General features: G+C 42.1%; 1 protein-coding gene across 5 annotated transcripts in view; it reads left to right on the forward strand.

Annotated features, from left to right (window-relative positions):
- Positions 1-12,447, forward strand: part of UBE2E3 (ubiquitin conjugating enzyme E2 E3) — a 56,364-nt gene that overhangs the window by 14,360 nt on the left and 29,557 nt on the right. The window contains exon 4 of one of the 5 annotated variants that reach the window (XR_014948055.1): positions 12,383-12,407. The exons of the other annotated variants lie outside the window; for them this stretch is intronic. The gene's annotated coding sequence lies outside the window, so the exon portion shown is untranslated. The remainder of the gene's footprint in view (positions 1-12,382; positions 12,408-12,447) is intronic. 5 annotated transcript variants of the gene reach the window in all.

The raw sequence follows: 12,447 nt of genomic DNA on the forward strand, positions 1-12,447 counted from the left end.
AGACAGGAAGCACTGAGGACTGGGTAAGTGAGTAGAGCATCAGCACATCAGATCCATGGGTTAAATGGAAAACAAACAGCAAACAGAAATATTTTTCTTTTCTCTTGTAGGGAGAGCTAGCAGCAGAAAGCTATTTTTTGTTTTCAGTTTAAGTGAAGCATTTAACTCCTAAATGTTTTGTGCAGGGTGAGTTTGGGGGGAAAAAAAATAGGCATTACAATGGATTATAACTACGCAATAGGAGATCTGCTCAGTTGATGATGGTTCTTGCTGAGAAGCAGCAGCTTTTGCAGCAAACAATGGGCAGCTAGATTCCTCCCCATGCACGAGCACCTCTGGTAACAAACAAAGGAGTTGGCTGCTGAGCAGTGCCTGCCCAGGCTGGGCTTGCACTTTAGCTGGTGTTTATCCTGCTGGGGCCTCAGCATCAGTCTAGACTGAGTGCACTGCAGGCCTGGTGTGGGAATGATGGTTTGGTATTGCATGTTGCAGCGTAGTTGTTACACATTGTGCTAAGCATAACTTCTTCTCAGGTAAGCAGAGGTGTACTTGGGCCAACTCTGGTGACACAGAGGTCAGGAGCTGTAGTGGGATGTCCCAGCTGTAGTAGCACCTCCCTCAGCATGCATTTAAGGGCCCCTTGAGCCAAACCCACTATACCACCTAAACAGTTCTGTGTTCAGTTTTGAACTTCAGAGTCTTGGGAAGGAAATGAGATTCTGTTTAATTTCTAGTCTATAAAGCAAAAGCAAGAAGAATTCTTAAGAGACTAAAATCTACTTGTAATGAGTGCTGTAACAAACACTGTATTCCCATGGAAGCAAATTTAAATGATCTGAGTTACCCGGTGCGACCTCCTGCATATTAAGCATAGTCTGACTGATTAAACAGACTTCTTATGCCAAAAGAGGGAAATAGTCCACCAACTAAAATTCTACAAGCATGATTAAACAGTAATCACATCTGAGAGGGTGATCTTCATGTGCTGACCTGTTTGCAGAGCAGCCTGTGGCTGCAGATGTGTTTGTTTGCCTGGAGAAGATCCCTTGTAGGAAAGTAAGATCCATACAGATTATATATGGTCAGGTAATGCTGAGCTCCATAGGGCATCCTCTCCTAGCACAGAGTGCTGTGGTGCCCATAGTTAGGATGAGTTGAAATAACAACTTTGTTGCCCCTTTTCCAAATTTGGTTTACTGTTGTTTATTTATGTGAAGCATCAGAAAGTTGTAGTCTCAGCTGGCGTACTTAACTTCACCACAGCAAATGCATTTTAACTTCAGTTACTTAAATAAGAAAAAAGTTACTGAATTAAAAGGGACATCACAAAAGCAGGACAGTAAGAGTGTGGTAATTCATTTGATAATGTACAGTACCTAACCTTAAATGGATTGATATGTGGAGAGATCAATTTTTCAAATACTATGAAAGCATAATGTTTTTCTCCAAGTATTTCAATTGACTATTTTTCATATGAAGAACACAGAGTAGCATTTTGCTTTTTTTTTTTTTTTTTTGTCTTGGGAATAGCAGAAATGAAGTAATTTCTTATCAGCCAGGAGACGAGCTATTGGTAGCAGTTGTTGATACTGAAACAGTACTGGGGGCTGAGCACCGCATGGTTCCCCTAGATATAAAGGGCATGCTGGGCAAAGTTCCCATAAAGTGGGTGCACCTTATTAGAAATTAGAGAAAATAGGGGCAGAGGTAGAGAAAGTAGAGATGGGAATTGTATTAATTGCATACTTTTTTTTTTTTTGTCATTGCTTCATTTTCATTTTGTAAAGCAACCAAGCACTATAATAATAGGCCTGCAGTTTGACACTGGTAATTCTCGTCTGGGTGGAAGGAACTGAGAGAGTATTTCTCATGTATTACACATTTGTCTTTTTTTGTGATTGTTCCACGTGTTGCTTAAAATGTCATATGAAAACTAGAGATAATGATTTGCTGAATTTGGTCTGCCACTGAGCTCTATGCAGTGCTTTAAAGAAGAGGAGCTAGTGCCACAAGAAGCACCTGAAGGTCTTTGAGCTTTTCTGCAGAACTGTGTTACAGCACTGAGGTTGTACATAGTCTGACTGTGTAGTGGTAGGTTCTTAATGAAGGTATTAAAATGCTGAAGATAAAAAGGTGGTGTTTTGTGTGTGTTTTGTTTTCTGGAGACTGTGTTAGATGAATCTTTCCTAGTCTAGATATCATAAGCCAAAATCCACCTGTCCTCACACATTCCTAGGCTGTATATAATGAACAGGAAAATCTTTGTACTTGGGACCCAGCTCAGAGGCTGTTCAAGAATCCTGATCCAGGCTTCCTGGCTGCCCACTACCTTGGCTGTGTGCACATTGCAGAGCTCTGGGCTGGGCTGGGCTGGGCTGCTGTAAAACGTGGCTCCTCATTTTCTGGGGATTCCTTCAGCCATTTGTAACTCCTCTGAGTTGCTCTGTGCGCTTTCTCCTTGTTGAAATACGAGGAGCAGGCAGTGCAATGCTTGTGCTCTACACTTCTGCTGCCTGCTTTTCACTCATGCAAGAGTGTCTTCTGATGTAGTAGTTAGACAAAATTGGGTTTGAAATTCTACCAGAATAGCAGCATTACATACACATTTGGCAATGCCTAATGTTTCTTCACTCCTGTGTTCAGATTGAGACCTTTGAAGTGTGTTAATAAAATCTCTGGTCTGAATTGTCAGACTCAGCTTTGGCCTGCACTTTCTTTTTGTTCTTCAACATGGGAGTAATCAGACAGGAGTGACAGTGAGCAGACCTCTTCCTGTGCCTGAGATAAGCTGCAGGCTTCTCCTTTCAAGTTCTCCAGGCAGGCAGGAAGCTTTCCACGGTAGGGAGCACCTGTCCACCTCAGTGATAGCAGCTAGCTTCAGGGTATAAGGAGGTAAGGCTACTGTTTAAAAAACATTTGTGCACCAATGGAAATACTGCTTTGGTCGTCTCCTTCTTAAAAGTCTTTTAAAAGAGCAGATGCTCAGAGGAGACTGTACTGCCCCAGGTCTTGGCCCAGACCACTTTATGTCCAGAAGCATTTCAGGTTTGTTAACTTGGAAAGATCCATGGACTTTTGAAATCTGAAAAGAAATGAAAGAAAAGAACAGTGGATCACAGAGAGAGCATTACACGTAGTACAGTGGATGTTGTTTCTGAAAGTAATTCTACTGATTGTTTTCTGAAATTGACTGCTCCATTGCAGAATGGAGGAACCTGTACTGGGTAGTTTTGATGTAGGTGTCACTAGAGGTGTGTGCTTGGAGAGCAGTGGTTCTGAGATGCTGTGCTGGAGCCGCTTGTGCTTTCCATATGCAGAATCCCTGTTAATTACAAAGTAGACTGACCGAGTTTTTAGCTCTGAGAGTCCTCCTGGCACTGCTAGAGCATGTAGCCATGGCAGTGCCAGCTAGATAGAAGCCAAATCCTGGAACGTATTCAGTCTGTATGCAGAGCAGTGCGAGAAATACTCCACTGTGCTCTTCTGTCTTAGTGCTGTTGTGGACTGTGTAAAATTGCAGTATTTTGAGTGCTGTCTGAAATTGCGGCTATGATCCCAAATGACTTCAACTTTGAATAGGAGCAAATGTTTTACTTCAGGGGGGCGGGGGGGGAGGGGAGAGGGGACAGTTGTGCTGCAGAGCCAAGCTGGGACATCTCTTTTTGTTGGTGAAGAGCTCTTTTAAAGCTGCGTGCTCTGCTCAAAGCATGGTTCAGTGTGATTGTGCTAGCTGGTGATGTGCCTCAGTCTAAGTTAATAGTTGCTCTGCTTTTTCTAGTCTTGTGCTTAAGTTTTGGAGCTTGAGTCTGCAACATCATTAGAAGAGGTGTCTGGGGAAAAAGTATGAAAGACATCAGCTTTACTGTAAAATCTTTCTGTTCTCATTTTGGGAGTTTGCAATAAGTTCTTCCCTATATTATTAATCCTTCTGGCAGGCAGAGTTAATTTGTTTGTGTGTTAGTCTTCAAGCTGCTGGATGAATTATAGATCTAATTATGGTCCAGGTGCTCAGAGCTTTGCTGTTTGTCTAAAAGTGAAATAGAAAGTAAGTCAGAGTAATTTTTTGGCTTGTTGAATAAATGTAAACATTGGGAAACCATGTCAGGGTATAAATAAAGGGAGGGTTTATTTCACATAGGTTGTTGTTATCTGCTTCATTTTGTGGGAGAATTCATGCTTTGCATTGGACTGGGACACACCTTTTATGTCTAGTGCTGTATTCAGCAAAAGCTTAGCAACTTTTACCTGTGATTTCCCATGCTTTTAGGCAAAGTTTCTTCTGTGATTACAGCCAACTACTCCTGGCCAAAGGTTGAACTGAGTTAATGTAATCATGACAAGAAACATTGCCTGGATTCCTTGATAGGTGCAGATAAGCCACCTACTACTTTTGTTCATCTCTGTCACTCCTATTTTTCCATCTTTGCTTGACACAGTTTTATTCACAGTCCTCGAATGTTCTCTTACTGCAACATGACTTAATTATGTTTGTTTCTTGCATTAAAACAGTTTTCCATCATACTTTGCTTTAATCTGTATGAAAATTACCTTTTGGGGTGACATTTAAATCCATGAGATCTCTTTTCGTGGAACGTAAAATCCATGGAAAAGTGTAATTTCTGCACTTTGCGAACTTATTTTTTTTCTGGCAAGTATAGAACTCCTTTAAAAAACATGAATTGATGCAATCTCCCCACTAGCACTGGTCTTTCCTTCAATCCTGGCTGTCCAAAGCGTGTTTTCTGGTGCAAGCTTTAAACCTTTTTCTTGTCAGGTAGCTAAATACTAGCAGATCAGAGCTTTCTTCCCTGTTGTAAGGGAAACTGTTGATCACAGCCTGAACCTCTGATTAACCATCTGAGGCAAGTGATGAGTCAGCTGCTCCTGCACAGGTGAAGGTAATTCAGCTGTTCTCCTGGAAGGGTTGGAGGTTGACTCTATCTCTCCTATTAAGGAGATTATTATCTCTCCCATTAAGGGCTGACCACCACTAAAGTAGCATCTCTTTCTGGGGCTTTCTGGGGGTTGCTCTTTTGTGGAGATTTTGTAGTGAGCATTAATGTTAGTGAGCATCTGTCTTGATTGAAAGCCTCAGCACTTGTGTGTCTTTCTTTAGATATCCTCTGGCTATCCATTTACTCTGTAATTACAACTATACATTTGTATTATTCCAACTATCCACGTGTGAAAGCAGTGTTGGGTGGCTGCTTCCTGCTCTGTACCCAAGGGTAGGGCTGCAGCATGGAGCTCCTCATCCTAGCAGGGCAGTGTGGGCAGGGACATGGCACTGCAGCTTCTGCGTATGTGTGCATGCATACAGATAAACTGTATTTATACTGTGAGGTGATGTTTTCCTTTTTACTGAGATTTCAAAGGATATTTGGTCAAAGGGCAGGTGTGTGAGCTACACTAACTCATTTGGACTCGCTTCTCTTCCTCTTGCTTCTACATTAATTACCGCCTTTCTGCTCTGTGTCCTTGAGTCAGACAAAGTACACCTCACCTTCCTCGCCTTTTCCAGGAAAGCCCTTGTGTGCACGAGTGCAAGGCTTTTCTGCAGGGAGCATGAATTGGCCCTGTGTCAGCTGCCTTGGGGCATCACTTGGCAGGGCTGTGGAATAACACAGGTGTATGTCTGCTGCAGTACATGGGGCAACGAAGAAATACAATGTTTCTTAATGTAACTAGCTGTTGTAGTATGCTCTTATGCTTGCAATAACATGAAACTTTCAGACAAAGATTAGCTGCTTTCACAAGATAAATTTATCCTTGCAATTGTCCCTTTGTGCTCCTTCTCATTTGGGGTGTTGACAAACCCATACCGTGGTACCATAACAGGTACCGTCACGAGCCTGCTGTTCCTCAGACTGAATTAACATATTTTACGTGTCTCTGAGGAAGCAGCCAAAAGTACATGCTCTGACCTCATCTTTCAGCGTTTTCATTTCCTTTACTGACACTTAATGAAGTTACCAGCATGACCTTTAGAGATGATTATGTAATTATTCAGTTTCTTGTTGTACTGTTTAAGCGTGAAGTATTGATGCTGATTCTTCATTTCAGCCTGGTATGGCCGTGGCAGTTTGCTCCGGTTGTCTGTTATGAAGTGCACTGGACATTGGAGGTGATAACAAGCTTGTTTATGTGAGGGAAATATGCTTGTTTTAGAGCACCTTGATATTTTGGTTTGGCACAAGGAGAAATTGTTTTATTTTAGGTACCACTTTTTAATGTCTCTCCATTTCCCTTGTTTTTTGATGCTGAGTGCATTTCCTAAAGTTTTGCCAGTGTTACTGGATTTGTTTCTTCTGCCTTGCTGTTGGCCCTCTGAAAAGCTGTGCAACCCTGTTTGTGATGCTGCTGTGGTTAGTGGCTCTGTGAGTAAAGCCTTACAGATTTTAAGTTTCTTTGGTAAGTGGCAGCTTTTGACTGCAGAAGGTATGTGTTCTATTTCTTAATTTGCATACATCTTTAATGTGGCTATGTTTAGAATAAGATTAGGAAGTAAACTCTTTGTAGGGGATTTTCCTATTAGAGAGCCTAAATTTAGCTTCTCTTTTAAGTAAGGATAATGTTAGATTGTAAAATATGCTTTGTGGTAGGTTTGTGAATGAATGGAGCATGCGTTGACCATGCATAGACTTTCAAGTCCTTTACTAAGGAAGGAAATGAAGCTGGTGGCAGTAAGTTGTTGTGATGGAGTGCTGTCACAGGACACTCTGTGTAACTGCTGGCTTAGAACCACATCTTCATCTGGTACTTCGTTCATTGTCCTGTCCTTAGGTTATTCAATAAAACATGCAGTGAAACAGTAGAAAAGCTCCTAGACCTTGTCTTCCAAACAGCTGTTGCTGTCTTATACGAGGTTCTTCATGTCTTATACAAAACAGTCATTTTCTTTAACAGCAAAACTGTGATTATGAAGAACTATTTGCTCTTCATGTTACTATGTATTTTTATCTAAAAACTGACTTATATAGATCAGTTCTTTTCCCTTGGTTGGAAGCCAAATGGAGTGTACTGTAATTTCTGGGGACAGAAGTGCTACCGCATGAAATCCTTCTTGATGTGTTTTTCTCTGTATTTTTAACTTTAAAATAATGCCACACTCCTCAGATTCCTCTTGTTTCTAGTACTGAATGTTCTTAGTGGGCTTAAAACATTGCTTTTTGCATGTGGTTGTGAATAGCTGCTTGTAGTGGTGCGGTGTGTTAAACGAGGTTGGCTTTGCACAACTGACATGTGATCCTTAACAGTGCTTCACTGTAAGCACACTCTAGATGCCCTCTGCCTAGTGCTGAGGAACTCTTTCCTTGAAAATCGTGTGCCTTTTTAATGTGTCATGGCTCAATTATCACATTGGGTTTTGGCTGCCAAAATAGCCGTATATATTGTCTAGCAAGTGACAGCCTGGGCCTTTCTCTCTCACTGGCTGTTTGCCAGCTGTTTAATTGAAGCCCTGTGTTTGCTGTGTGTCACATCTTATGGCGGTCTATTATACCCAGCTAAAACAATATTTTGAAAATATTTCAAATGTAAACTAATTCTGTGAGAGTTTACATCCTGTTATTTATATGATCTGCTAAGGATGCCACGTATGTCTTTTTTTTTCCTTACATCTATGGACATTTGTACCTCAGATCATCTCCTGAATTTCTAGGGCAGAGAGAAGACAAGATGGGGATGCAGAAATGCTATCCTATCCCCATGAGAGAAGTAATTAACGATGTACACTCTCCACGTAATTTTTCATTTGTGGCTTTGGAGATGTTTTTAAAGCCAAACATTCTCTTTCTTCTGCCCTTTAGAAAAGAGCACAGACATACAGCAGAGATCCCAGTGGAGTAGTACAGCCTGTGGGTTGTGCTTCTCATGCAAGAGAATACTCTGGGTTTTGAGTGAGTGGTGCCAGAGGCAGGGAAGGATGTGGCCGCTCTGACAGCACGTTGGGCTGGGCAGCCACTGGCTTCCAGTCAGCAAGGACTCATGACTCACATCACTCATGGCAGAGTTGGACTCCAGAGCTGTGTTGCTGCCCCACACAGCTGGGGGTAGAGCACATGGTGTAACACCACTGTCTGGGGTGAAGTGCTCTGCCATGCCTGAACAGGGGATCTTTGCATTAAGCGTGAATCCAAGAGAGCTTTTCCCTGCTCATCTTTGCGGAACTATTAATCTCTTGCTCAGTCACTTACAAAAGAGCTTTTTTGGGAATTATGGCTCCTGGGTGAGATTCCTTTCCTTAGCTTCAGAAGTAATGAATGTACATTAGCTGACATTCTTGACTATGTAGATATTTTTGGCAGAAACTTTTCTGCTTCTTAAAGAAGAAATCAGGATTTGTTCTACTGCTTGTTCAATAAGAAGACAGCCTATTTAACAAGAAGGGAATGATAAAAGTCTAAGGAAACAGCTTTACAATTTTAGGTCATAGGAGAACAGAGCAGAAGAGAGCTTAAAGATGCCATTTTTGTGCAGAGCTCCAGACTTGTAATTAAGTAGTAAGTGTTAGCATTACAAAAATGGAAAAGACAATCTGTAGGCAGGGTTAGATCGCCAACACTTTTTTTTTCTTCTTAATTGGAGAGATAAACATCCCATCTGGATAAAGCCATGTAGCATTTTGAAAGAGGTCTGATATTAAAATACATTTTTATAAAGGGAAGTAATGTTGCTGGAGTTAATGATGTTAGGGCTGTTTTGTGGAAACAGTGCTATTGGGTGTGTGCATAATATACTTGGGTGTGTGGGTGCATGTTTTTTTTTCTGGCAAATATATCCCCACCTTTGTCTGCACTTTGCAGGTAGGGGAATGGCTTTAAAAGACACCTGGAAGACCGCTGTGGTATATGGGGGCAGTGTGGGTGTGAGAGAGGGTGGCTCTTCTACTGTGTTGTATTGATTGTATTTTATGTGTGAGTTACTTGCATGTTTTAAATCACAGTACTTTCCAGGGAGTCTAGAGACATTATCAACTAGCTTTTATAATGTACGGATTAAGTTGGTGCTGATAGGTAGCTTGACAGAAGTTCATAGTGTGTATGTGCCACCAGATTTGATAAGGCAGGTGTGTATGTGTATGCTGCCAAAACAGGGAGTTTGGGAAGCCTCCCCATGTGTAGATTATAAGGATTTGTTAAAAAGTTGTATTTTCAGTCCTTGTTTTTTCACATATTGTCCCTCCCTCTCCCTTCTCCACAGTTGCAAGGTAGAAACAACTGGGGCTGGGCACTGGCTCTTTGGGTGGAATACAGGCTGTGACTTGGTAGCTGCTTTGAAGAAATGAGACTTCCTCTCCGGGAAGGTGCAATGTTCAGGGCTAAAGCAGGCCATGAAAGGGACACTTCCCGTTCTGTCAGATTGCCTTCGTTTTCTCAGATCCATTATACTGGAATGCAGCCCTGAAACACCAATTTTCTTGTAAGGAGGAAGCAGAGCCAATTGATTTAAACTTCAAGTTGCATCTGCTGGTGATTTCCAGCAGCAGCTAATTGCAGCCAGCAGCTCTCAGCAGCAGGTGACTGAGCTGTCCCTCCTCACCAACAAAGCAGGGAGCTTAAACCTGCACAGGGATTTTTTTTTCCTTTTCCCCTTGAGACTGTGAAGCAGATGTTAATTTCTTCAAGTGATAATGGGAGGATGGCTGGACTAAATGATCTTGTAGGTCTTTTCTAACCTTGTGATTCTATGATTGACACGTGCCAAGAGAAGTCTTCCAAAATTAGGTAAATAATTTTATCATGCAAACAGTATCTGTAGCCGTTCCCTTGAACTGGAAGGTAACTTGCAAGGCTTTGCACTGTATCCCTGTATCGTTCCAAGCCTATGTGATCTGCATGATTAAGTTCTGATGTGAGTATGCAGCTCGCTTTTGATGGTGGAAGTTCTATAAGTTACTCCAGGGTAAATAAAATGGTGCAGACCTTCCTACTGAATTGAAGCAGTAGATTTGAAAAAATACTTTCAGGTATTGAGAACATTAGGCTTCCAGAAATTGTAGCTTTACTGACAAGAATTTCCTTCTGCAAGAATGAATCTTTCAATAAAAGGACAGGGTACGTTTGTTTCCGATTCCCATCGCTAGATGGCGGTGCTTAGTAGCGTAACTGTCGTATGTTACTGTGAAAATAGCCAACGTTAATGTACGTCGACAGAGCAATTCCATAATATTTAAATCTTTCAGTGCGCTTGTCTTTGCTTTCTTCCGTTCTAAATCCCACTTGTAATTGCTCAGGAGCGACTGCCTCATGTGAGTGTTATTTCTGCATGTAGAGCTCCTGGGTGAGCAATCTGCTGCAGCTCCTGCTGTGTCGCTGCTCCCCCCCCCTTTGCCTCACTCAGACCCTTGTTGAAGTCGCTGGCTGAGGGACTGGGGCTCGGCAGGACCCTGTGCCACACAGTCACACGTGCTTTTCTGTGCATGACTGATCACTTCTTTCTGTGTGCTTAGATGTTAACAGAAGGCTGCAGGGATGGGGCTAGCTCAGACTACAAGCCATTGCCAGTGTTACTTCCTGCAAACTCTGTGGAAGATGTTCTTCTTGACTGAGGTCTGCTGGTTTTACAAGCAGTATGAAATCAGTGAAAGAGTTTTGGGTGTTTATTTTTTCCTGTCAATTGTGTGTGCTGGCTGACAGGTAATATTTTTCCAGCTGGTTTCCTGTGCTGTGTCAGTGGTCAGGTGTGCTTCCTGGCTGCAGTGCTGGCATGGCAGCACTGTGCCATGCATGGGCATGGCCCTGCCTTGGCTGGCTCTCATGCAAATTTTTCCCAGGCAAGGCAAGAGGAAGCTTGGCTGTAAAGCCAGCTGCCTGCTTAGTACAGAGCCATCAAGTACGTGTGCTTGCTAAGGGAAGACAGCAAGGGGAAAGGATAAACCCAAGCAGCTTTTGTTCAGTGCTTTCTGTGCAGCTTCATCATCTGGCTCTTCTAAAATGTAAGTGGAAATTCTGCATCGTCTACTCCTTATATTTTTTCTCATTCACTGGTCCTTAATTTAGTTTTAAAATTATCTTAAATCTGCAAAACTAAAAATAGCTTTAATTATGTAACTCATTGCGACTGCTTTCATTAGTCTACTAAAAAGTGAAGAATTATTATTATTAGCTGGAATTAGTGTAACTTGCTTTTTTTTTTTTAGGTAAATAATAGCTCTTACCAGTATCAGAAATTTCACATGTAAATGTAGAGAGCATCCATAACACCATACGGTGTATTAAAATGTTTATAGTGAAACTTCAGTTGTAGGCTAATGTTGCTGATTTGCCTGAGCAGCTTGGAGACCTATAGTACTGTTTACTTCAGAAGCTGACTAGCAGTCCTTACTTGCACAACTTCCTGAGTACCACTGCCGTGTATTTCTAGAGGTCTAGGTGCCATCTCACAGTAGCAATGGCAAATAAGTCTGGAGGAGAGCAAGGCTGCTGGAGAGCTCTGCAGAGCAGTGTCTGAGCCTCCTCATGCAAAGCAGGAGTGGTGTAAGAGTGCCTGACAAAGCAACCTGTAATTGTGTTCTTATCTGTTTGCTTAGAAATCAGAATGAATGGAAATCTCACTTTGAAGTAACCCAATCACCTGTGGGCTGTTGTTTTTTTTTTTATTACTTTACATGGGGCAATTGATAATAAAGGTCCAGAAGTTACCAAGAAGCATCAGTAGCAGAGGTCTACATTCATTTGAAGGCCCCGTTCGGAAAAGTGCAGAGATGTGTGCTTATCTCCCTTTGAAGCAGTGAGCACACACAGAAGCACTTTCCTGAACTGGGGTCAGAAGGAAAGAAGTCAGCAGAATGGGGTGATGTGCAGACATAAAGAAAAGGCAGCACAGAGAATGCCAGCTCAGAGCAGCTACTGTATTCCAGTGCCTGTGGGAAGTATTTTACAAGTGAAGGCTCTCTTTCTATCTCTGTGGTGTACTGATAATATTTTTTTAACTGATCTTAAAGCCTTATTTTCAAAGATGCCCAATCTACAGGGCACTCCAAATGTAGCTTACATCTGTGCCACATTTGTGCATTTGAGGAACAACCTTCTGTGCCTGACTAGGGCTGGGAGAGGGAGAACAGGGCAAGAGGGACCTGCCTGCTTGTCTGCCCTGTGCCAGCACCTTGCTTTGCCTGTTTTCTTGTGGCTATTTCAGAAATAGGCCATTCAGTGGAACAATATTCCTGCTATACCTTCATCCCAGTATGCTTTCTGGAAGCAGCAAGAGGCAGAAATCTGAAACCAGCAATTGAGAATGTAATGGGAATCAGAGCACTCAATCAGTGCCAGTTTTTCTTCCTAATTTTTACTTGAGGGCTGAATGCTCATCTAACCCTCTTTATCTGGGGGCATTCAGCACATCGTACTAAATGTGCTTGATTTTTTTCTTTTATTTACAGGTCACCTTTTAATGGAGCTGTAAAAGTAAGTGTAAACTGCAACTTCTTTTGTTGTCAGTGCTGGA

Source organism: Coturnix japonica, chromosome 7 (genome assembly GCF_054131305.1).
Source record: "Coturnix japonica strain WE chromosome 7, WE-NBRP24, whole genome shotgun sequence".
NCBI classification, from domain to species: Eukaryota; Metazoa; Chordata; class Aves; order Galliformes; family Phasianidae; genus Coturnix; species Coturnix japonica.